We start from the raw sequence: 26,863 nt of genomic DNA, 5'->3' as shown, positions 1-26,863 counted from the left end.
TCAAAGCTGTGCAAGAAATTCTAAAGGTCAACTACTGTTAGAAAGATGAAACTTGGTTGGAGATTGCTCCTATGCAAATTGGTATTTGTGTTCCCTAGTCCTACTATTCTCACTGGTAATTATGGAAAACGACACGACACTAACACTATCAATCCACTTTACAAATTTGCACTTTAGTGAGACCCCCCCAGCTCATCCTTTTCAAGAGAAAATCATTTGAGATATTTTAGCCTCTCCTATTACAATCCCCTCCATCCCTGGCATTATTCTAGTAATTTTTTTAACCCTTTCCAACAATTTTATGTCAATATTAAAACAAAGAGACTGTGACTGAACACAATATTCTGAATGTAGTCTACGTAACGAAAATATAACCTTAAACTTGTATTCAATGCTTTTATAAATATAACTTAAAATCATATTTGTATTACCACTACCAACAGCACACGGCTTGGACTACTTTAGGGACCAATCGACTATTACACCATGATCTATTCAAGCGATTATTGAATTATAAACCACGTGAATTATCTTGGATTTATCGAAATTCAAACTTATCTGCTCACCTCGCTAAATGATCTAAATTATTTTAGAAATAGGCAGCATTCTCTCTACAGCTAACAGCACCCAGTACTTCAATGTAATCTACACATTTAAAATAAATACTTAATAAATTTCTATCTTTGGCATTAACGCAAGACTTATTCCTTGGGTACCCCACTTGTGGCAATAAACATCAGTAAGAATGGAGGATTTTGTCTTCAGTCTTTGCAGATGTGATCCTTGCTGTATGGAGCCATGCATTATCTTGGTGTAACACAACACCTTTATGATTGATCAAACCAGGCTTTTTCTTTCAGTGCAACATTTAAGTGCTCTAACTGTTGACAATAGAAATCTGATGTAAATGTTACATTGAGTGGCAGCAACTCAAAATGGTTCACACCAACAACATCCCACCAAATGCATAACAAAATTTCCCTAGGTTGGAAGTCCATGTTGGGCTGTGCTTTAGCCAGTTTACCTGCACTGAGCCATTGTCTGTGGCTCTTAACATTTATATAATTTATCCATTTTTCATCTCCAGTCACTACTCTGTCCAAAAAAGGTGAGTTACATTTACAAGATTGCAAAGAAGTGTAAATGTCCACTCTTGCTCTAAGGTTTACTTCTGTCAAGTCATGGGGAACTGACTCATTTTCCAAGTTTTGACACCTTTCCAAGCTGTTGCAGATGATGGTGAACTGTTGAATTAAGCTTCTGTGCTAGTTTTTCAACCGTTAGAGCACAATCTTCATTAGGTGCAGCCAGCAGCAAGTTATCATCGAACTTAACAGGATAATCTGAATGTGCCACATCCCTTAAGCTGTAGCCACCTGATCTGAACTTCTGAAACCACCTTCGACATTTTCTTTCATTGAGAGACCCTGCACCATAAATATCTTAAACATTCCATGTAGTTTCTGCTGTAATATTGCCTTTTTAAAAATTAAAGCATTATATGCCTGATGTGCTCCTCAAACACATACATCTTCATAAGGGTTAATTTGATTAATGATCTGATAAAGTGGAGTTTGGTTAGTTTCTTTTATTTGAACATTTTTATACATGTCCTACTACATATCTTAGTCATTAAAGGCTTTTAGAAAGACAGAAATGATGATGCACATTCTGTATTAAATTTTCGTACATTACTTGTGGGATGACCTGATAGATTCAGCGTTTTTATTATTATCTCTCATATACTACTCAATTTCAACAGGATGTAACACACTTCTTACATGTAAAGCTACTCCCTCCTTTCTTTATTAAACAGCCTGTAACCTTATCTTTCAAAGAAACTTGTGATCCAAATCATCTGTTTTACCATCTGTTATTTGCATTATATCAAAATCCTCTATTCTTACTGATGTTTATTCTTGTAACTGGTGCAGTGGAAAGAAAAGATTTCTAAGAGGCTTCCTAGAAAACCAAATTTGGAACAAGTGTTGATGCTTTATTGTTTGTTTGTTTTCAGTTTTGGATAAGTTTCTGTGAGAGTCTTTTCTGTAACTCTTGAGATGTTCACATTCTAGCAGCAGTTATGTCTGTTGGAGATGGCCTAACTGATCTGTTGCACACTACACAGATGTAAATAGAAAGATAGTGAGAATTTCTATGAATGGGACCATCTCGTGGTGCATTAACTTTCCATCCAATCAATTGATGTCTTGTGTTGATGGTAATAGAAACTGATATCTTGAATTCGAGAAATTACTATTTTAGCATATTCATGTATTAAATCCAAGTACAGAAACAATTTACACTTGAGGAAAACAACAGTCAATTCAATGTTGTCGTGTGTGTGACTTGGAAAATTGAAATATCTTTTTTTCGTCACATCCATATTTTCCCCAAGGATATCCAAATCAGTTCTATAACTGTCTTCAGTGGCTCTCATTAAAATTGGTAGAAACTACATGAATATCTGTCAGTTTTTGTAACATTCATCATTTGATGTTCTTTTGCAGGAGAAATCTACCTATGATATCTTCAGTTAAACACTCCTTGTCCAATAAGTAATACCTACCTGGTACATTGACGGCAGTGTTCTTCATTGTAATAGCTCTGACCTCTGGGTATGTAGTCTATACTTCCAAAGAAACTGTTTCCTCACTGAATGCTTTGGCATAATAGTAAGAACAGGTTTTTCAAAAAAATGAATTTCCTGTTTTCTCAGTCCTTCAATGAAACTACCCACAATATTTCATTCTGCTTCTCCAAGAAGTATGGAGCAGCTGTTGATTCCAGTATATTCTAAGATGGTCTCTTTCTTCCTGACTTAAACGTTTTTATTTTTCAATTTCTCCTTTATTCAGTGTCATGGCACTGACAATTTTGCTGAAATAATAAAGTAGAAAATATATTTTCATAAGAAAAAAGATTAGTAATGTGATTCTTACTCCTGAGCCCTAAAAAGTACCTGCTTTTGCATTAAGAAAATAGACAATTTTGTTTTAGAAGCATTTCTGCTGATCCCTAAAACGTTCTTGACTGATCTTTTACTTCTAGCTCATTCTTCTGGTAACTCGGTTTCTTCTTGCAGTATTGGAGTAATGTCCTCTGATCACACAGTTTTTGAAAAGGTCCATCTCTACAAGGTCCATTTCTATACTGGAATGAAATGCTGATCTTTTAGGTGGTATTATTAGTTCCACAAAATCTTAAACTTCCATGTTATAACACATTTACAACAAAGAAAAGGCATAAGCAATTACATCAGTGTTGATTTCTATTGCGTGAGTCTTAAGCATTAAAGTTCTCTGGTATTTATGTTGTTACACTGTAGGTTGATGCATAAATATTCAAACCATACATGTTTCCCAATTATGTCATTTATTAGGTGTTTATCAAAGTATTGTAGAAATGTTAAGCTCAATGTTTTTATCAAGTTTCTTCAAAAGATCCATCCTCCATTTTGTTATGCAATAAGCAAAGAACATTATGTACATTCCTTCATGTGCTGTAACACACGATTACACATCTTTCTGTAAATAGCACTAACATATTACGTACTTTGCTTCTGGAAGTGTATTCTCTCTGGACTTCACTATTCCATACTCTCCGTTTATTATTCAACACAGAACAGAATCTAACATTGTAGAGAAGAATTACTTGTGCACTTTTTGACTCCTTTTTATGTATAAGCTGTCACTGCTGTTGTTTGGTTTTCTTCAAATGATGTGCATCTGAAAATCACAATTGGTATGTAAAAGTTCATAACTGAAAAGTTTTGTTATAAGAAAGTCGTGAATTGGAGTGTATGCCATGGACTTCCAGACAAACGTTGGATGGTGTATACTGACCAACACTGGAGTTTTACAAGGATTTGCTTTCTCACGTGGGTCCACCTGTACTGGTTAGCGCACTAATTGTCAGATGCATATGATTTTCCTCCTTAGTCAAAGAGGTAAATGTAGCCTAACTTTGGGTAAGTTGTTGGAAGCCTAGAAACTGTTTTTGTCTGGATTTTGGAGTGTAGTCAATGGTAAGTGGCATTTTTCTGATTTCGTAAATATTTATATCAACCGTTTTATTTCAGTTTGTTGAAAATGGGCGACAGGGAAACTGAGTAAAGCTACCATCAACCAGTAATATTTCCAACTAGCTAATGAAAACAAATTGTAAGATTAAAATAACAAGCACTTTTCATTGTCGTAATGTATAATTCAATTTTTATTATCTATTTTATGCAGTATTTCACAAAAAATTGCTTTCCATGTAAAAAACTCGTCATTAAAAAAAACCTTGTTTGTCAATTTATTTTGTAAGTTATATAGAAATTCTCATTAAACCTCTGTCAATCGTATATTTATATCTTCTCAGAAGTGAGTAAAATTCTGCATCACAATCTGTGTGAAGCTACCCTCCGAATTCCAACATTCTCTTAAATATTACCGTAAATACTAGTGTTTGTCACGCTAAAACAGCCTCTGTCTCCTGTAGGAGTAGTTGACCGATGGATGATGATCAAAAGTCCACTTACACCATTGTCTAATTTACAGACAAGAGTAACTAGTCTGAAAATTAATATGCAGGCTATTAATATACATATAGATAAAGTAAAAGTTAAAAACCATTTCGAGCAATAAGATGTACCACACGAGAGAACAGTGAAAATTTTCAAAATTTACTCTTGGGCTAGAAAGGAAGACAAAGTATGTGCAGTATGTCATGTTAGTTATCAGATTTTGTTAGAATAAGTTTTCTTTTTTCTAATACTGCAAGACAAAACCCAAAGCAGTTGTTTAAGTTAAATTGCCTACCAAGAAGCAACAACAAGAAAACGTCTGTAACTCACTAAAGAAATATATAAAGCTAGTCACATTCTGGGCTAATATTAAATGAGTACATAATTCAGAAACACTCCATTGAAACACTTAAGTAACACCAACAAAGCAGCAAAATTTTTACGACACTTACAAAATAACTTGTAATACTTTGAAAATTACAAGCAAAACCAGAGTATGTAGGAATATATTTCAACTACACAATAACACAACAGGAATACCCGATAACATATCACACAAACGAGACTACTTGTCCACATTTAACATAAAAACATTCACTTCAACATTAAAAACAAATCAACGAGAGAAAAAAAATGTTCCATATATTGCACAAAATATGGACGAATCATTTTACCTGTACACAGTAAGTTTAGCAAATACAACTGGTAACACCTAGTGCCATAGTGGTATGTCTGCGGACTCTTATCGCTAAAAACCAGGTTGATACATGTGGTGGGCAGAGTAAAGATAGCCCATTGTGTAGTTCTGTGCTTAATTACAAACAAACAATACAACAAGTAAACTATTTGAAAATATATAACTAAATTACTATTTTGCTTCTTAGAAACTAATAATTTAATTTCAGAAATGTTAAACAGCTTCATAAACAAGTGACTATCTTGTAATGTTAAACAGCTTCACAAACAAGTGACTATCTTGTAATTTCAAGACGGCTGGTATGAGTATAAGCACTTTAATTAAAATAAAGTACAGAACAAAGTTTCGACCTTGGAACATGTTCAGGTTAACAAAGAAAGTCAACAATTATACGAGAAGTGCGAGTCTATAGTGTTTCTTTATGTACTGTGATACCTGTTTTAAGTTTCATAATGCCTGAAGTTACCAACATTACGCTATTGTTAACCGTACACACTCATGCGATCTTAAAGAAACTCTGAAACTTAAACCAAAAATTATTAATAGAATGAATAACATTTCATCCAAAAGTGCCGAAAAGAAAGAAACCCTAATTTTGTGAAGATAAAACTATCCAAGAATTTTAATCAGTCTACAAACATTATCTATAATTTATAGAAAAAAAAACTTCCTCTCGTTGTTAACGTGAAGATGACTTACGAAGGTCGAAGCATCATTCTTTGTTATAATTAATGTGATAATACTCATACAAGCAGTCTTGAAAGTACATTTATACTTCAAGTGGGTTTCTCGTTATCACGAATAGATCATCTGATGAGACTCACTGAAACAGAAGTAAAAACAAACATCTGTTGTCAGAACGTGCACACACACACACACCTTCGTTGATGTTTAACAAGCTCTCGTTTCAATCTGGTGCAAAGGGAATAGACACACATTCTCAAAATCCTTAAAATCTATTTGAGATACATTATTCTTCTGTTAAGTAACCAATGGGCAATAATAACAAACATGATCAATTTGTCTTGCTGTTTGCTGGTGTGCCTCATGGCTCTGTTTTAAAAACAAAACAAAAACTAACTTGTATGTACAGTACTAGACCATATCTTTGTGGCTCTACTAAACCCATTAGACTGACACTATCTCAATCTTCAGATAATACAAAGGAAACCAATAAGATTAATCAATAAACTACCTGGATATACTCACATTAGAGAACTACATAAAAACTAAACTACTGAATATCAGGCATATGGAGTCAACCTAGGAAATATTATTAAAAACAACGGAATCACACTGCCTTCTTTCTTGCATCTACTAAAATAATTCTTGGTGGCAAAGATTACTATCGCCATATGAGTTGTCACAAACAACGGGTGCATTCAAGAAACTGAATTTCTTAAATAGGAAAATGTAACATATGTATAGGTACGATGATAATTAAGAAGTAGGAAAATATTTAGTTCTGAATGATGCTCTTTAGCAGAACCTATGATCTTAAGTGACTGTAACAGAAGTAATACAAAAAATGGTATAACCTTCTGTCTGAAACATGTTACCATCATATATTAAAAAATTAAACAAGAACACTGAACCCCTCCGTGTGGATTCCTGTACATAGTGAGGGGACCTCCCAGGGAAAGTTCTGTTCTTTCTGGTTACCTCCTCTGGGATCTAAACATCCACCCACGTGTTTGCCATGCATGGCGACCCGTGAAGGGTAGGAGATGATCCTGGTGACTGAGGGATCCAACCTTAATGCACCACTTTGGCCTTGAATTCTTGTAGACGGGTGGCCCCATTGGGTCAATCGGCTGGTCCACTTGGGCTAGAGCCAACCAAATACCAGAGTTGGAAGTTCTCAATGGGTATTGTGGACATTGCGTTTGATGCTGGTGTTTGGGTATAGTGCTCCCAAACCCTGGTATTGCTGCAATGTCCTTGCATGACATTGTAGTGCATCCCCTCGTAGGGCTCCATGGTGGGTGGGGTCAGTGGGTAATGAAATTTTCTTATATTACATTCTCTCAGAAAACCTTTAGGGCAAATGCCCCCTTTTTTATTCACAAGGTACTAGGGGGACTTGCTGGCTCTCCAAAGTCAGTAAAGAAGCTTCGATCTGGAGACATTGGTTGAATTTAAAGGCAATTGGGGATATACCTACTGAGATTATACCTCATGCTACTTTGAATTAATCACGAGGAGCTATTGTTGAGAGGAATTTGAAGAACATCCAAGAGTCGGAGATTATATCAACTGCAATGGTTCTTACCCTTCCTACATTCGTTCTTGTCCTAAATGGTTGGAGCAAAAAGAGGTGCAGCGTTTGAAAACGACTCATAACATTAGTTATTCTGAGACTCAGAAATTGCTGTCCACCACTTCATCTCGGACATATGCTGTGGCACTTCATTCCACAACTACAGTGGGAGTGCAAACAGATCTCTCTGTACCTCCAAGAGAATCGTTTTCTAAACAAATGAAAAGCCTTTTGACCTCCATGGTTAAAAATGTTGATAAATCAACTTCTACACCCATCTCTATTCCTCCCATATATTCCAACAAGCTCCAAGATTCACATCCATTGGTTCCAGGTACAGGCATTTCTTCAGATACACCTTTTTCTCTCACCCCAAGATGTGAAACAATTATTCATTTGCATCCTCAGTCACTGGAATCCCCTTCCAACAACAAACACCTGCCCAATCGACCAAGAGCAGGATCCATGGAGGTCAATAGACCTCTCCCAAATAAAGACAGTAAGGAAAAAAAAGTGGTTGTAAACAGAAGGGTTTTCCAGCCACTTCCCCTACCCGTCATTAAAAATGGCCACCTTGATACAATGGAACTGTCAAGGTTTACGTTTTAATCTGGATGACATCAAAACACTGATTGCTTCTTACCATCCTGTATGTCTTTCCTTACAAGAAACATTTCTGAAACCTGCCAATACAGTAACCTTTCGGCAGTTTTCTCTGTACAGAAATGGCAGACCGTGTAGTGGACGAGAACATGGAGGGATGGCACTGTTGGTTGATCAGCATGTGCCCGCCCTGTCTTTGTCACTCAACACACCCTTGGAGGCCGCAGCCATCCGTGTTTTCTTGGGTCATACCATCACTGTTTGTTCTCTCTACCTGTCACCTAGAGAGACATATGATCAACCAGACCTTAATGCTCTCGTGGAACAGTTGCCGTCTCCCTTTCTAATCCTGGGGAACTTTAATGGACATCATCCCCTCTGTGGAAGTGCTATTATTGGTAGGAGGGGTCGCTCTGTAGTGCGTATGCTCTCTGATCACAACCTTTCTCTTTTCAATACTGGTTCTTCAACTTATTTTCACGCACCACGTCAGTCCTTTACTGCTATAGATCTCTCGGTTTGCTCCCCTTCATTATTTTCCCATTTATCATGGGGGGTTGACAATAATCCACGAGGCAGTGATCATTTTATATGCTTTTGAGAGAGACAGGCCGTGGTTGTTGCCACCCTACCTGCATGCCCTGGAGGAGGCTGGATCAGGCAGACTGGTCCACTTTCACTGCTCTTGCAGAACTTGATCCTGCCATTGTCAGTCAGTCATCAATAGACGAATGTATGGCAGCAGTAACTGACTGTATTATACAAGTAGCTGCTCAGTGTATTCCTAAAATCTTGACACGTTTTCCATGCTATCCTCGTCCATGGTGGAATCCTGCATTCCACTTGGCACGGAAGGCTCAAAAACGGGCCTGGGATACTTTTTGTGGATATCCCACACTTTCAAACTGCATTGCTTTCTAACGGACCCGTGCACGTACTAGGAGGGTAAGAGATCAAAGCCAGAAGAATCTTGGATTAAGTTCACAACTAGCATATCTTCTACCACCAGTTCCAAGGTCATATGGGACAGGGTTTGGAAGGTCAGTGGGCACTACAATTCTGTCCCCCTCTCAATCTTACTATCTGACGTCTCCAGAGCATCGCCGATACTCTAGGTGAAAGCTTTTGCCGGGAATCTGGCACTTCTGCTTGTTCCTCCACCTTCTTGGCCATCAAGACTTGGGCAGTGTTCGCATCTTTCCTTTTGAACTGACTGTCTCTTTGACTAAATCGTCCCTTTACACTGGAGGAACTGAAAAAGGTTCTTCATTGGTCTGGCAGTACATCTGATGGACCTGATGATGTACATTATGATATGCTGCACTAACTCTCTCCTGCTTCTCTTGATATTCTTTTAACTGTTTTAACCGGATCTGGCAGGAGAATGATTTTCCTAATGCCTGGCGCCAGGCTATTGTCTTACCTTTTTCTAAGTCTGGGAAAGATCCCAAGATTCCTTCAAACTGCCGTCCAATTCCTTTGATGAGCTGTCTTTGTAAGACCTTAGAGAGGATGGTCAATGCTCGTTTTGTTTGGTTCCTGGAATCAAACAACCTCCTCTCGCCCACCCAGTGTGGGTTCTGTAGACAGCACTCCACCACAGAGCACCTAATTCGACTTGAAACATCAGAGAAGCCTTTCTCAAACAACATCTTGTACTAATTTTCTTTGACATTGAGAAGGCTTATGACACAACATGGAGGTATGGCACTTTGCGAGACGTGGTTACGTGGCCATTTGCCCATTTTTATTAAAAATGTTTTAATGGACAGTTGATTTCGAGTTTGTGTGGGTTCGACACTTTCCCGTTCTTCTCTACAGGAACTTGAGGTCCCTCAGGGCTGTGTTTTGAGTGTCACACTTTTCAGTATAAAGATCAATGCCATCACTGAACAACTTCCTCTCACTGTTGCAAACTTAGCTCTATGTCAACGACTTTCACATCTCATGTCAGTCATCGAACATGAGATATATTGAGCGGCAACTACAAACTGCCCTCAATCCTGTACTGAAGTGGAGCATGTCAAACGAATTTAATTTCTCTCTCTCTAAAACCATTTGCATGCACTTTTGCCGCCAACGGGGTATCCACCCTGATCCTAAACTCTGTATCGGTGAAGTTTCGCTGCCATTGGTCCCTGAGACCGAGTTCTTGGGGCTTATCTTTGACCGTAAGCTGACCTTTATACCACACTGAAAGCAGCCACGGGTCAAATGCACAAGAGCACTGAACATCCCCCGTGTCCTCTCTACCACCAGTTAGGGAGTGGATCGATGTTCTATGTTAAAAATATATTGTGCTCTTATTCGATGCCAGACCCTCGGCCTTGAAGATGCTGGACCCCATTCATCATCAAGGAATTTGACTCAGCACTGTGGCTTTCTGCACCTCCTCATTTCAGAGCTTATACATAGAATCTCATGAACCTGCTCTGCACCTTCACCACTTGCAACTGTCTCTACTATATTTTTTGAAACTTTATTCCTTACCAAGCATCCCACCTGGGGATGTGTTTTCTTTCCTCGGTGGGCCATACTTTTTCAAAACAGACGATCTGCCATTGCTGCTTTTGGCCTTTGTGTCCAGGTGCAATTGGATGAATTGGGTCTGTTCTTGGATTACATTGCAGAATCCACTGGTCAGCCCATCCCACCATGGCTTATTACAGTCCCTAAATGTGACATTTCTTTAAGTCATGTGAGAAAAGCAGATACTCCCGATTGGAAGTACCGTCTTTTATTTACTGAACATCTTTCAAACAATCTTTCCATTCCAATTTATACAGATGGTTCCAAATCAGGTAACTCTGTGGGCTCTGCCATGGTTTGTTGTGGTTCGGTGGTTGCATGCAGAATCCCCTCTACAGCTTCTGTGTTCCCTGTTGAACTGTATGCCATTTCTCTTGCCCTGGATCATATTGAAACTAAGCAGTACTACAGCTGCACTATTTATACTGACTCGCTTAGTTCTCTACTGGCCCTGAAATCGCTTCATGTTGGCTCACACCCTGTTCACGCTGATATTCAAAACCGACTGGCCCATTTGTTATTAACGTCTACTTCTATCCAGTTTTTATGGATACCAGGCCACATTGGTGTTAGCGGGAACGAGCTTGCAGACACGGCAGCTAAATCTATCTGCTCTGGTACTATCACCACTGTGCCTATTCCATACATGGACTATGGTCCTGTATTCAAGGCTTGGCTCCGTTCCAACTAACAGTCAACTTGGAGTGAGCAACGTGACAAGAATCTTTTCCAAATAAAACCCGATATTGGACTTTGGCAGTTTAACTTCCATTAGGTTCGGAAGGAGGAAGTTGTTCTCAGTAGACTATGCATTAGTCACAGTTTTTTAACTCGTCCTTTTCTTTTATCTGGAACTGATGCACCAGTGTGTAGTTTGTGTAACATTCAAATCACTGTAAGCCACATTTTACTTTCTTGCCATTGTTATGACTCTCAACGACGGCACTATTTTAAACATATTCTGTCCCAAGATTTGTCCATAACATTAGACAGTGTTATTGGTGACGGTTACACTGTCCACCTTGATAAAGTTTTTATTTTTTAATGGTCATTAATCTTTTTAATGTCATTTAAATGTTTAATATATATTCATTACACCTTTTTAATTGTGGTTCCCTTTTAAGAGTCTCAGTCTCTCTAGTTCGATTTGAAATTGGAAAATGGCCATGACATTAAATAACTCGACACCATGACTGGAAAGGCCAACTTCAGGTGACTAACGCTGCTGTTTGAACTACCCGTTAGTCGTCCTGGCGAATTATTATTACAATTTTGCTGCATGTCTTTTAACACTTTTATTACTTTACTTTTTGATAATGTCCATAATGACACATAACTCAGAACCAGGACTGGAAAGGCTAACTTCAGGTGACTGACGATGGTTCTTGGACTCACCTGTTAGTCTTCCTGGCGGGTTATGATCATTACCATTATGCTACAAAAAGTCCTTTACAACTTCTATTACTGTAGTTTCTCTTAACATTGTAGTCTGGATGTCAACATTGGTTTTATGCGTTTTCTGTTTTTCAATGATGTTTTGTTTTACCTCCATTTCCTTTTACGAATTTTACTACATTTACTTTATTTTTACCGGATGTTTGGCGCAGATAGCCTAGCTGCTTTGTGCCATAAAACACTAACCAACCAACCAAGAACACTGAAATCAAGCAGAAACAACAATAGAAGAACCCAGAAAATATTAGTTCAATAAATACTACTAATAATAGAAAACGGCCTCTACTCTTGAAATGGAAAGAAATGGGAATACAGTAATATAACTGATGAAGAAAATAACACTCATCAAAGCTCTCCTCGTCACAATCTCTTTTTCTTGTGGCCCTTCACAACACCAAAATTCAACAACAGGGTAGCTAAAATATAATCAGGTTAACTACTCTGTGACTTTCTGGACCATATGTTATGCAAAAAAGTGCATATGCTTTGAATAAGAAAGATAATTCAATGTTGTACGTTAAATTAAAAAGGTAAAATATGCGTCATATGCTTTCACAAATCACATTAATGTTAACAGTTGGTAATAAAATGTTAATGCACTCTCATTTAGTTCATGTTTGTTCTACTTAAATTGTTCTAGAACTTTGAAGACAATTGTGTACATAAGGCCACGTGCTCAACTTGTTACATTTAACCTCACCCTGGCCAAACAATAAAGCCCCACATGGCCAGGTGGTTAAGGCACTCGACTCGTAATCTGAGGGTCGCGGGTTCGTATCCCCGTAACACCAGACATGCTCGCCATTTCAACCGTGGGGCCATTGTAATGTGACTGTCAATCCCACTGTTCATTGGTAAAAAAGTAGCCCAAGAGTAAGTGGTGGGTGGTAATGAATAGCTGTCTTCCCACTAGTCTTACAGAGATGTCAACCATTATGAGTTGAGCATGATCATTACGATTTTGGTGTATACATTACGACTATACGCTCATACAGACAAATATTACGACTTGTTGCAACTCCCAATAGGCCCGACATGGCCAAGCGTGTTAAGGCGTGCGACTCATTATCTGAAGGTCGCGGGTTTGCATACCCGTCGCGCCAAACATGCTCGCTCTTTCAGCTGTGGGGTCGTTATAATGTACGGTCAATCCCACTATTCGTTGGTAAAAGAGTAGACCAAGAGTTGGCGGTGGGTGGTGATGACTAGCTGCCTTTTCTCTCGTCTTACACTGCTAAATTAGGGACGGCTAGCACAGATAGCCCTCGAGTAGCTTTGTGCGAAATTCAAAAACAAACAAGCAACTCCCAAAATATTATATATTATATAGGCCTATACAATAAAGTGATAAATTGTTCCCTCAGGGCTTGAAAGGGGTGAAAAAAAAATTTAGTGAGATACAAATAAATTTCGATAATAAATAAAAGACATAGTCCAAATGTCTACTTTCAATAATCATGTTTGTTCTTGAAATAATAAAAAAATATTTGTATCACTGACGTCTACCAATAGTTTGAGTGCGGTGCTTCTCCATACTGGTACGTGGAGGAATCCATAGTTACGTCATCAGTGCTCGTGTAGATGGGTATTTTTCGTTTTCTAAGCGGCATAGAAACACCAATGTGATCGTTTACAAGTTGGAAAAAAAAAAGAGGCCTCGTTCACCAGATTGTCTTGTTTCTGACAAATCTAAAAGGACTAAAACTGTGAATCAAAAATTTAGGAAAGATTATCGCGCAAAATATCTGGTCATTGCATGGAAAGTCAGTGACAGTCATGTGTTTTGTACAGTTTGTCACATCGATTTTTCTGTGATGCATGGCGGGATAAACGATTGTTCCAGACATACAAAATCGGTATCTCACCAACAAAAGGCTGAGTCGAAGACAAAAATGATGCAGATAACGACATTTATGAGTAAGAACTTAGAATATGAAACTATAAATGCAGAAGTAATGTTCACGCAATTCGTCATTGTTCATAATTTATTTCTAGTTGTAGCCAATCATGCAGGAAATTATTCAGAAAAATGTTCCCAGACTCTGATATAGCAAAAACTTTGGCTGTGCTAGAACCAAAACTACAGCCATTCTACAAATGTTGGGTTGTGAAGATAACAAAATGATTTCGAGCATACTTACTAACAGTGTTTACAGTTTAGCCACAGACATGGATGACTCAAAACTTTATCCAGTGGTTGTACGATATCGTGACCCTTTGCTTGGAAAAATTTTGTTCTCTTTTGACAATGGTGGAATGGAAAGAAGCTTCAATGGAAGAGAATATTTTCAAGCTTTTGGACCACGAACTGACAAAGAGAAAAATTCCACGGGAAAATTGTCTTAGTTTTTCTTCAGACAATGCCTCAGTTATATCTGGTATAGGTAAAGGTGTGATGGGACACATCTCAAGACGACAGTCTAGCATTCACTTCATGGGTTGTGCCTGTTACCTCATGAATATTGCTGCCCAGAAAGCTTCCAGAGAACTGCCCTGCCCAGTTTCTGATAAATTGACAGATATCTACTATTTTCTGGACAAAAGTGCTAGCAGAAAGAAAAAACATTTAAAAGTTTTAAAACATTTTAAAGAGTTTCAACGATTGTATGACAAAGAAACAAGAAAAATTCTACAACTTGTTAACATAAGGTGGCTATCACTTGGGGTGTGCCTCAACAAAATATTGGACATGTGGAAGCCATTAAAGAAGTATTTTTACTGTGAAAAGGAAAAACTAGATTCAAAATGATCTAAACGTTCAGCTCAGTCAGGCAGCAAGACTTTAACAGTCAGGATATCCTCTCAGCCACACAGGGACACAATACAACAGTCCCCAAAAGCAGATAAAGTAACATTTGATATAACTCAATATATGTTTAGGCAGTCTGACTTTGAACTAAAGAAGAAACAATCAATGAAAAAGAGAAGAAAACGAAAGCTAGCAAGGAAGTAACCAAGAAAAGTTTTGCGCAGAGCAAGTTAGATAAGTTAACAGTTTTCTTGGACAACAAAATGAACTTGTTATTTTGTTTTTTCTTCAGTATGCAATTCCTCTATTTGAGCAAGCGAATTTGATATTGCAAAGAGAAGAGCCTTGCATACACGTTATGCATAGAACTCTGATTACACAAGTTAAAATATACTTGTCAGATACATCAAGCCAGAATATCTTGAAGGCAACATCACTGAACTTGACTACAATGATGAATCCTTACACAAATCTGATGAGGCAGTTTCTATTGGAAATGCTGTCAAGAAATACATTGTTAAATATGAAAAGGACCTAGATCTGATCAGCTTCTACACCAGTGTCAAGAAATACTGTATTGCAGCTACAAATTACGTGATGAAACATTTCCCTCTAAATGATGAACTTTTGATTCACGCAGAGGTTGCTGATTCAAAACTGAAAGTCAGCAAAGATTTCTCTTCCCTACACTTCTTCACAGACAAATATCCTGTTTTTGTCAATACACATGAGCGTGACACTATTGACAAGTTGGAAGGGCAATATTTGAACTATCAAATTGATACTTTCTCAGAAACTGTCCTTCAGTTGAATGTTGACAAGGTTTGGGTTCAGCTGTCTACAGTTAAGGATGGAAATGGCAACCAGAAGTATGACATTCTGTTTAGGGTTATTCTTTGAATTTTTACAATCTTCCATTCTAATGCTGACAGTGAAAGGATATTTAGTTTAGTGACTAAAAACAAAAGCAAGTTCAGACCAAACTTGAGCACCTCAGTTTTGAGCAGTATTATAACACACAAGATGTGTATGCAGTCAAATGGACAATGTTGTTGTAACTCCCAACCATCCAGAGACATTCCCATGAAAGTAAAGGCTGAAACAGCTGCAAAACTATTACAATAAGTGTCATAAACATGATATAAAGTAGTCCTTACACAAAGGCTTTTTCTGCTTGCTGTTTGTGCATGTTCAATGTTGTTTTACCAGTATGTTTGTTACTCTGAACTGAATAAAAGACATAATTTCAAAAGAATTTTTTAAAATTTATTTATTAAATACACAAAACACAGTCATAAATGAGCAATTTATAGCAGTAATAAATAATAATAGTTATAATAATAATATAATAATAAACAGCTTAGAGACATTGGTCAGACCTTGTAGCCGTAAAGGGCTCTGTCTACAATCATTACGCTCAGTCATTTGAAAGAGTTGGCATCTCTGGTCTTACACTGCTAAATTAGGGATAGCTAATGCAGGTAGCCCTTGAGTAGCTTTGCGCGAAATTCAAAACCAAACAATACAACAACTATTTATATTTTAAGAAGCTGAGCACAGTAGTGCTTTATCTCTGGATTAAGACATTCCATGAAGAATCTTAACGGTACATTAATCTTCCATAATTAACTATACGATAACACTTGTCAATATATAACACACTCAGATTCCTAGATATTACTATACTCTTCAAAAAAAGAAATGCAAAAGGGATATTTTTGTTATTTTAAAGAGAAATATATGTAATAACGTTACAAGCTCAAAGTATGTGATGTTACACGTGGTAGGGCACTGATTGTCAGACCAAAATGACAATAAAAGTTGTGCACTTTGAAAACGGACGAAAACATCGGATTTTTCGCCAAAACGCATGCGTGTCCAATAAATTTGTTTGAGAGATCTGCATGTTCTGCAAGTGCAACATGTGCAAAATTCCTATAAAAGTGACGGGTTCTCGGTTTCCATAGCTCAGTGTTAAGCCACCGACACGCAATACAGTTACACCAAGACTGACTGAAGCACAACGCAACAACGCCATTGATCGATTTGAAGAAGGCGAATCTCGATCAGATGTTGCCAGAGCTGTGAATGTCCACCCAAGCATCATCACAAGGCTATGGAATCGTCACCAACATATGGATCAAATTGTGACCGTCCACGATCTGACAGACCTCGTGTGACCACGCCCGCACAAGATCGCAACATTCGGTTACGTCACCTTCTGGATAGGACCACCACTGCGACGTCTACTGCCTCAACCATACCAGGGCTGCGTAGGATTTCCGATCAGATCGTACACAACCGTCTACGAGATTCTTAGGTCCCATGTGCAACCCATCATGGTGAACGTCAACGACGTTTTTCAACATGACAACGCCCGTCCTCACACAGCCCGACTCACCACTTTCTTCTTGAGACACCACAACATCAACGTTCTTCCCTGGTCCTCCAGATCACCAGATTTAAACCCCATCGAACATCTTTAGGACGAGTTGGACCGACGTCTGCGACGGCGACAACCTCAACTGCAGACTCTACCTCAGCTTGCAGCAGCTTTGCAGGCTGAGTGGACAGCCATTCCACAGGATGTGATTCGTCATCTCATCGCTTCCGTGGGCAGGAGATGCCAAGCAGTTATTGATGCTCACGGGGGGCATACTCGTTATTGACGTTGAGTGACGTTAAACTTCACCTAGTGAGCATGGACTTTGCAGACTTTGGATGTTCAGCAGTTAATGTGCAAAGTTTCACACATGTCATACAGAACTACCCAGAATAAACTTGTTAACAATGTGTCTCATATTTTGCCTTTTGCGTTTCTTTTTTTGAAGAGCATATTATTAATTAAATATAAACCAAATAAAATGTTGATGAAGAAACATCTTCCTTTATTCATGTATTGTCTTTTATTTATCTCCAAATGCTTTTGTGGGGTTGCGTCAGCCTAGTCAATTCATCCTTTATTCTCAAGGTAGGTGATACTTAACTATATGATTATTTAAATATTGTAAATTGGGCATGAATGTACTATACCAGCTGATTATGATAACAATTGATACTGACAGCCAATGTTCTCATTAAAAAGAGGTTAAAAATAACTATCCAGTAGGCAAAGTGAGCTAACATTCTGAATCCAAGTATGCTTTCTTAGCTTCTAAACATTCTACAGGAGAATAAATTGTTCATAGTCAGTGTGAATAGATGCACTGTTTTTCTGCATATTGTTAAAATAGACTGCTCATTTATTCATAGTGTCAAGTTAAGTGTATACATAGCTCTATTAAATCTTTCACTAATGGAGTTTAAACATAAGCTAACAATAGGAAATGGATTTTTCCAATTCTGGAAGTATACATGAGCAAGAAAGAGGATCTGTTTCCAGAGAAAAGTAGTTGAGTAGGATGTGTGTCGAGGCTTAAAGAGTGGACTTTTAGCAATGCTTTGTAAGTCAATGACATTAGTCAGTCTGCATCTATTGACTAGGAGATTGCACATATCTGATGCACCCAAACTATATAAGCAGACTGTGCCCTAGTGACACAGAAGCTTGGATAACTGAAGCCTGAAATTGTGATGGAATATTTGTTGGGAAAAATGTACCAAAAATCAGAACGTAACTGTGGCTGTAGTCAAAACCACTTGTAACAAGTGAGAAGAATAATTTTGCCACTTAAAGTTTTTCCTGACTTCAAAATCAAAAAGAGAAGCACAACTGAGAAAGTGGGCACTTAAGTAGATGATCTATTTTAATTGCAGAGGAAAGCATATTCAGTAATGGCTTCAATAGATCAGGAAACACCTTGTATATAATTTTATTGAGGGACTCGGTAGCAAATTTATGTGGCAGCACCTGGGATTAAGGGATATCTCACTCACCAAGGCTGTCTCCATTAAAACATTTGGATGTAGTAGCTTTAACCTGGCATTCCCTTACTATTGACAAAGGCAAGCCACATTAACTTCCATGAATGGACAAGGTTATTTAGGCCATCAAATGAGATATCTGCTCCCAGAAGATCTGTCAGTAGGATTTCCTCCACAGCTACGGTCAAAGTCTCTGCCAGAACATTATTTAAAGCAAGAAAAGAAAAGTTTCTGCTTTATCTGTAGAAAAATAGGACATTGTTAGAAGACCTATGAAGCCAATAAAACCAGTAATCTCCAGACTAATGTTACACTCATTTCCGAGCATCTGAATGAAGAAGTTATGCTTGCCAATGCATCTGACATCAAAATGCTTGTGCATTAGTGGTAAGTTGACCCTGCATTTCCTAAGTTCTGCACAAATACCTTTGCCAATGGAGGACTCATGTAGAGGTACATAATGAGTAAAACCCAGCAGAGGTAATCTAAGTAACAGGAAATATAGCCATAGTTATCTGGAGTTTGGCTTTCAGGCCACCTAGTAACCTTTAGCGTTGCCAGTGATGTCACCAGTAAAGGTAGAGGTGAAAATTGAGGAGAAAAAGTGCCCAGTGATGTGATCTATTGCCAAATGTGTCACTACAATCAGGCAATACCAACAGATATGTTCACTCCTCTTAAAAGGAAGACCATATCTTAAATGTGAAGATCTGAAAAGGGAGTACATTATAAAGGGTGGCTAAATTCCAAGAGGTTAGGAGTGGGGAAGTATAACGCTGGGTTAATGGAACATTCCTGTCGAGGAGTTAGATGCCAACTCTCAGACACCCATAAATAACTTATGTAACTATTGTAAGTTATAGGTGTTTTGAAGAGGCATCAGGACCCATTTCAAAGGACGAAGAGGGTAGTGCTCCTAGATGAACAACCAAAGATGATTAAATACTGCATTATACTGAGTACATTTCAGTTATAAAAATAAATTGCAAAGAGATAGTCACAAAATGGATAGAGGCATGAATCCTGTGTATCTGAGAGGAGGTTCAAATGGGGTAGAGGGCAACCCTCCAGAGTGATACAAGGAAAAAATGTGATGCTTGTGGGCCATCTTTGCCAAAACCGAGCAAACCCAAGAAAGTCTGGAATGATTTAAAGAAGTTGCAAGTAGCAAAGTGCAAAACAATAGTGTCCCTAGAAAGTTTGCTGGCGAGTTGAGGTGAGGGGAGTAAAGCCTCAACCAGTTTCAGGGAAGATCAAATAATGTTTTGTTTTATAATCTTATGATGATCACGTCTCTAATCTTTCTTGGATATGGACACGTATGAAAGAGCAAGGGTTTAAAAGTTTTGTGTTTTCCTTTGTTTTATGTTATACTTGTGTGTTAAGTAAAATATAGTAACTGTATATATGTGTTTATGTGTTTGCAGGGAATGATCAATTTGTAGGTATAATTTTGGTAACTTTTCTTTGTACTTTTGTTAAGGGATTAATTCTATCTGAGTTTTTCTGTTTCCCTCATGACTACTTGTTAAAAGTTAAAGTTACAATCTCAATTTTAATTTGATGGTGTCTCTTTCATTTTTGTTTTAATGCTATCTTTAGAAGTTTGAGTTTTGAATTTTTGCTTCTGAGCTCTCCTCCAGCACTATCACTCACCAAAAGTAGTTTAGTGATTAAAAGACTGGTATGTGGTTTCGAGATTCTGTGGTACTAGCTGGGGTACTCGTGCATTAGATGCACATTATGTAAATTTATGATTAATGAAAGGTTGTGTTAGGACATAAAAAGTTGTTTCCTTTACATATAGGCCCAGCATGGCCAGTTTGTTAAGGCGCTCGACTCGTAATCTAACGGTCGCAGGTTCGAATCCCCATTACACCAAACATGCTCGCCCTTTCCACCTTGGGGCGTTATAATGTGATGGTCAATCCCACTATTCGTTGGTAAAAAAGTAGCCCAAGAGTTGGCGATGGGTGGTGATGACTAGCTGCCTTCCCTCTAGTCTTACACTGCTAAATTAGGGACGACTAGCACAGATAGTCCTTGTGTAGCTTTGAGGTTGTGAGGGCATTATAAGAATGATAGTAAAATCTCACTATTAAATTAGAATAGTCCAAGAATTGATGGTAGGATGTGTTAAATAATTGCCTTTCCCATAGTCTATCACTCAAGAATTAGGGATGGCTAATACAGTCAATCCTAGACTAGCTTTGCACAAAATTAATGGACAGAAATACCAGCACCAATGCTCCTACCCATTCACTCAACAGTTTACTAACATAGACAAATACTAGTGGGGAAGAAGAATTGCTTATTTGTGGTCTTGGTCTTCCTATAACAGTTTTGAACATACGTATTATGGATACTATATGACATATCAAAGTTCATGAATGCTGTATAATAGTTCTAAAAAGTATCATTCCCAGAGGACGTGATCAGAAGAATATTGCTTTGGAGTTTATTTTAAAGGTATTTCTTATTCTGTTGAATCTATGCACAGACATATATGCATTTCTTTTGGCCCGAACCTGAAGTAATTCTGTACACCCATTAAACATTCTGAAAATTGCCAGTATACATGTTTTGTGTTCTGAGGAGTACTGTCGGGGAATGACCAGGTGGTTAGGGTGTTCGACTTGCAATCTGAAAGGCAGGAGTTTAAATCTTTGTCCCACTAAACATATGCGTCCTTTCATCTGTGAGGGTGGTACAAAGTGACAACGAATCTCACTATTCGTCGGTAAAAGAGTAGTGCAAGAGATGGGGTTTAGTGATGATGACTAGTTGCTTTCCTTTTAGCCTTTCACTGGTACATTAGGAACTGCTACCTCAGATAGCTTTCACGTAACTTCGCGTGGAATTCAGGGATAAAGATGAGAAGTGCCAAAGATTACTGTATATGTGATATTTTAAGGTGCAAAAATTTCTCTTAGAGCTGTATGATAGGCTGTGTAAAATGACAGAATGTCTGTTCAAGAAGTATGTAATTTTTTGCTTATTTTAGAGTACAGCCATGTTGGTCTATTTTCTGTGTTTACCATGGGAAATTGAACCTACATTTTAACATTGTAAGTCTATAAACCTACTTTTGTTCCACTGGGAAACAGTAGTGTAAAAGAGTAGCCCACGAGTTGGCGGTAGGTGGTGATGACTAGCTGTCTTCCCTCTAGTCTTGTACTGCAAAATTAGGGCCGGCTAGCGCAGATAGCCGTCGTGTATCTTTGCTCGAAATTCAAAAACAAACAAATGTAAAGGGAAAGGAACTTTGCTACTTTCCTGACCAGTGTTATGTGTTATGAATATATACGTTATATGTACAAGAAATTTGAAAAGTTAAATATGAGGTAGAGAAAATGTAACATGGCTGCTTATTGTTATGTAGCAAATTCTTATTTCTTTTAGGGTTTTATTTATCTTCCATTTATCGTTTCTTCTATTGTTTAGTTAAATTATGAATGTTTAGTAATATTAAAGCACTTAATCACATTATATTCATATTATGTACGTATTTTAAAAGTAACACCAGTTTTCCCTAGACGTGATGTGCATATTTTAATGTGAAAGATTACGTAGGTTTACGGTAATCGCTAATGACATAAAATATAATTTCGTGGTTTAATCACTAAATAAAAAGTATTTTTTTGATCTTGAAAACGACTTAGTTCACGAGATATAGTTAGAAAGGATTGTTGCTACTTATTGCTCGATATTGTTCTGTACATTGATTAATGGTTTAATTTTGAAACGTAGTATTAATCTCTGGTCAATTAGCTTTAAAAATTTCTGGTTCTTATTTCTAATTCCTTTGATAGTCACATTTACCGTATTTTCCGCCTAATAAGCCGAATTTCTCGCCCTAAATTTTGGGCCTGATTTTTGGGGGTCGGCTTATTGGCCGATCACTCCTTTCGGAAATTTCTTCTTCTTAGGAAATGTTTTCCTTTTGAAAATTATCATAGGCTGTAATTTTGTCCCATCAGCAAAGCACGTTAAGACTACAGTGAAACGTTGTTTCTGGAATTTCATTGGTTACCTAATTACAGTGAGTGGAGCCAATAACGAATGACATATTGATTCCATCTCTGTCTCAATACGACACGTTCTGCTTTACTACAGAATGCCAATGATCACACACAACATGCATGCTGACGCTGAAACGAGACTAAGAAATCATTTTAAAGAAACTTGTCACTTCTTAAAAATGGCTTCGGCTTATTGGGCGGTAATAAGCAAAAACCCTCATTTTCAGAGCTGAAAATTGGCCTCGGCTTATTCGGCGATTCGGCTTATTAACCGGAAAATACGGTAATTAATCACATGGAGATTTATATTGTATAGTTTATCAATATTTGCACCTGGTTCTGGCCAAGCATGTATTTCCGTACCTGATAAAACTTGTATTCTAGTTGTTTGAAAGTTATTATTTTATTTCTATTGTTGTATTTAATAAATTGTTTTTATTTGACCGTGGTTGTAGTGACGTTTCCTTTAGGTACTTACAGTATCACACGTACATTCGTAGAGTACTAGACAATTTTAATTAAAGTAACTAAAAAAGTGAACGGAAACCTCGTAACACTTAATGTAACTGTTCTGTTTGTACTCATATTTTTAATTTTAATAAGTTATGGCTTAGCATATGATCTCAACTGATATAAAGCCGTAATTATTTTTATCCTGTGGAGAATTTTGATACAAGAAAATTAACTTTAGAGCCGCATTGAATACATGAACTAAATAATGAAAGGCCTCATCAAGATATTGATTACAGAAAAATTATATATCTGTTTTTAACGTAGTCGATGTAAAATGAAACACCAAGATTAGAAGCCAAGTGTGAAGGAATATTTACTACTTTTATTATACAATGAAAGATGGTGTGTGTATTTTTAATTACTTAAACGTAACGATTAACCTGCTCTTCTCTCCTAACTATATATGTAAACTCATACCATACGCTTCGCTTTTTATATGCAACGATCACTAGTTAGCTAAAACCTCGATTTATCCAGAGTAATATAACGTAACATAATGTTTTGGGACAGTATTGGACCTATTGACCTATCTCGGCTGTTCCGTTCTCCATACTAAAACTACTGATAAATGAATTTTGTAGAAATGAATTTAAAAATCATAAAACCAACCATTATCATTCATAGGCTAATTAAGCTTTTTCCTAAAGTCGTTTAAAAGTACTGCCTCCATAACATCCGAAAGCAATCCATTCTAAAGGCCAACCACCCTGTTAGAAAAATGAAACTGTCTTAGCTAAAGATAGATTCCTACCTTAGCAGAATTTATATTTGTGTCCTCTAGTCTCCTATTAGCACTGTTACTTATGACGAAAGATGATGTATGAATACTGTCAGTACCATTTACAACATTTAAAACTTCAACCTGATCCCAACTTAAGAATTTTAAATATTTCAACTTCTCTTCATATGACCACCCCTCCAATCAAAGCACCATTCTAGCAACCCTTCTTTCAACTCTTTCCAACAATTCAAAGGAGCCAAAGACTGGAACATAAAACTCCAGATTTTGGCTAACCAGTGACTTATACAATGAAACTATAACATATTTAGATTTGTATTTAATTTTTTTTTAGATTCATTCTAAAATCATATTTGTCAGACCACGAGCAACAGCACACTGCTTGAATGGCTTAGAGACTGGTCAACTATTAGAAGAAGATCCTTTCCTTCATAACACTGCTAAGCTTATTCCCATCCAAATTATACTTATAATTCAAATTATGATAACCCACATGCATTATCCTGCATTTATTATAATTAAAAGCTATTTGCCATTTATTTACTCAACTCACTAAATGATATAAATCCTTTTGTAAATCAGCAGCATCCTCTTCACAGCTATCAGCACCCAATACGTTAATATTATCTGCAAATTTAAGTAATTTATTCACTATTCTTGTATCTTTGTTATTGATGTAACTAAAAAAGAACAAAGGTTCTAAGACTAAGCCCTGAAGTATCCCACTTGTGACAGTAAGCCAGTTTGACTGAGATCCATTTTTAACAACCCTTCTTCCATCCACTCATTCTTCTATCCAGTTTGCTAACTTATCTTCCGTACCTACAGAGAGAACTTTCTCAAGCCTTTTGTACGGCATCTTGTTCAAATATTTTCTGAAAATTCAGATACACCATACCTACACTCTTACCCTTATCTGCCTCAGCAGTAACATTTTCAAAGAATATAAAAGATTTGTAAGGCAAGAATTTCCCTTAATGAAACCATGTTGACTCTCCAGTAAAATTCTAAACTTTGTTCAATGACTTTGCAAAGCATCTTTTAACATATTTCCGAAACGTTTCCTACAATACTAATGGAACTATAATTAGTGGAACAATCTTTATTGTCTCCTTTGAAAACATGAGTTAAATTAGATAACTTCCAATCTTCTGTTACCTGCCCATTATTCCAGGACTGACAAAAAGTACTAGAAAGTGGTCCACAAAACCAAACCCTTGGGAAAATTTTATCTGGGCCAGGAGCCTTATCATTCTTTAAATTCCCCAATATTCTCTTTATTACCTCAGAATTAATACAGTTATTTTGTTTCATCTTGTTCTCACCCATCAACTGTTTAAGATATGGAATACTAATTAAAGCTTCGTCATTAAAAACCAAATAAGAAACGAAATCTAATAATCCAGCCATTTCATAATCATCAGATACTAACCTCCCTTTATCATCCCTCAAGGGTCCTATCCTTTTTTAGACATTTTTTTTATATTTAATGTACCTAAAGACATCCTTGCTATTAATTTTTACATTTTTAGTGAACCTATTTTTATACATTCTTTTGGTGTCCTTATTTCCTGTTTGATCCATTTTCTTGATATTCTACGACCTTCTAAAATTTCCTGTCATACCAACCAATTTAAATTTCTTAAAATTTGTAATGCTTTTCTTTAATTTTATCTCCTAAGTACTTTCTGAGTCAATGTGGTTATTTATTTCCAGCTACCTTTTCCTTTCTCTAATGAATGTGTTTACTTGAATGTTAAAAAATACATATATTTAAGTATATTCCACATTTGATTAGTTTCTCCAAATAATTCAATTTATCTATTTACAATAGATAATTCGTTTTGCATCCAAGGCTAAATTAAGGGTTTTATTGACCCTAAGCTTTTCAACTTATAGAGGCACTCTGAAACAGAACCTCTACGTGCAATACATTTATAGTCATAGCTTGAGGCCCCCTAATTAATGTGAGGCCCTCGGCTTCAGTCCAGTAAGCCCATGCCTTAACCCAGGGTAAGTTGCATCCCTTCAAAATTTGCTTTTTGATATTTGTAATCAAACTATCATTATACCCTTTCTTCACATGCAGCGAAACATTGAACTTAATAGAACAATGATTACTTCTTGCTCCTAAATGTTCTCCAATTTCCACCATCTTGATCATTTCTACAACATTATTAGTCTTTCTCGATACATTATAGATGATATTGTAGCACCTCCTCGGTGGACTAAGAAGATAGCCCGATATGGTTTTGCTACAAGAAAACGCACACACATTCGTTACACCTATATATTATCTGCACAACTGTGAAAGCACACTGCTTTCGATATCCTTATCATAGCCTGTTGTATTACGTTATGTCCCCTCGGAAGTTAACAAATGCTATCCACTATCGAGAACAACAAATGAACAAAGGTAATTTGAAAGAAGCTCAACTTAATGGTTTTCTCGACCATATATTATGTGAAACGTCCGCAAATGCAGAACAGAAAATTAATTTTGAAAAATCACTACAAGAAGTTATAAATATTTGATACATTCAATTAACAAAATGCTATATATATAGTTCAGTGATAAAAAGACATAAAGTTAGAGTTCCCAAATTTATATTACATATTTAACTCTTAGATTTTTTATTGTAATAAAAAGCGAATCTGAAAAGATTCTTCCAGTGATAGAAAATCGGTATATAAGTTAATTTTTAAAACATAAAATGTGGATCACAATAAAATATGCTGTATTTGGATGAAATGGTATATTCAAGAATTATGAAATTCTGTGGAAACTTGTTTCACTATTTACGGTCAATATTTTATGTGTTAAGATTTTCAAAAAGTTTGTGATTAGGTTAAATAATTTTTTGCTTCGTCTAATATTGTTGTTGTTTTTTCGAGCTATTTGACCATTTAACCCTAAACAAT

General features: G+C 36.9%; 1 protein-coding gene across 6 annotated transcripts in view; it reads left to right on the top strand.

Moving 5' to 3' along the window:
* The window catches only part of LOC143256360 (uncharacterized), a 188,796-nt gene that overhangs the window by 20,610 nt on the left and 141,323 nt on the right, over positions 1 to 26,863 (top strand). The gene's annotated exons all lie outside the window — the stretch shown is intronic.

Source organism: Tachypleus tridentatus, chromosome 7 (genome assembly GCF_004210375.1).
Source record: "Tachypleus tridentatus isolate NWPU-2018 chromosome 7, ASM421037v1, whole genome shotgun sequence".
In the NCBI taxonomy this organism is placed as follows: Eukaryota; Metazoa; Arthropoda; class Merostomata; order Xiphosura; family Limulidae; genus Tachypleus; species Tachypleus tridentatus.
The sequence above is the reverse complement of the archived record's forward strand: the minus strand, read 5'-3'. Positions and strand labels throughout refer to the sequence as shown.